Genomic DNA, 835 nt, shown 5'->3' with positions numbered 1-835 from the left:
TAATTGTGCTCTTGAGAAACCTGTACATAGACCAAAAGACAGTTGTTCCAACAGAACAACGGAAATCAGAATAGTTTAAAATTAGTAAAGGCATGTACCAGGGTTGGATTCTTTCACCATACTATTCAATCTGCATGCTAAGAAAATAATACGAGAAGCTGGATTATACAAAGAAGAATGTGGCATCAGGACTGGAGGAAGATTCATTAACAACCTGTGATCTGCAGATGATACAAAGAAGTATATTGCTTGCTGAAAGTGAAGAGGACTTAAAATACTTACTGATGAAGATCAAAGACCACAGCCTTGGTATGGCTTGCACCTCAATGTAAAGAAAACAAAAATCCTCAGCACTGGACCAATAAATAACATCAAGATAAACAAAGAAAAGATTGAAGTTGTCAAAGACTTCATTTTGCTTGGATCAGCCATCAACGCTCATGGAAGCAGCAGTCAAGAAATCAAATGATACATTGTATTAGGCAAATCTGCTGCACAAGACCTCTTTAAAGTGTTCAAGAACAAAGATGTCAGTTTGAGAACTAAGTTGCACCTGGCCTGTCATGGTATTTTGCATGCAAAAGTTGAACAGTGAATAAGGAAGACCATAGAAGAATTGATGCATTTGAGTTATGGTGCATTTGAATATTAAAAGTATCAAGGACTGCCAAAAGAACAAAGAGATCTGTGCTGGAAGAAGTGCAGCCAGAGTGCTACTTGGAGGCCAGGATGGCCAGACTTCGTCTCTCATACTTCAGACGTATTTTCAGGATGGGCCAGTTACTGGAAAAGGATATCATGTTTGATAAAATGGAGTGTTGGAGAAAAAGAGGAA

Source organism: Chrysochloris asiatica, unplaced genomic scaffold (assembly GCF_000296735.1).
Source record: "Chrysochloris asiatica unplaced genomic scaffold, ChrAsi1.0 scaffold00061, whole genome shotgun sequence".
Taxonomy (NCBI): Eukaryota; Metazoa; Chordata; class Mammalia; order Afrosoricida; family Chrysochloridae; genus Chrysochloris; species Chrysochloris asiatica.
Note: the sequence above shows the minus strand (reverse complement) of the source record.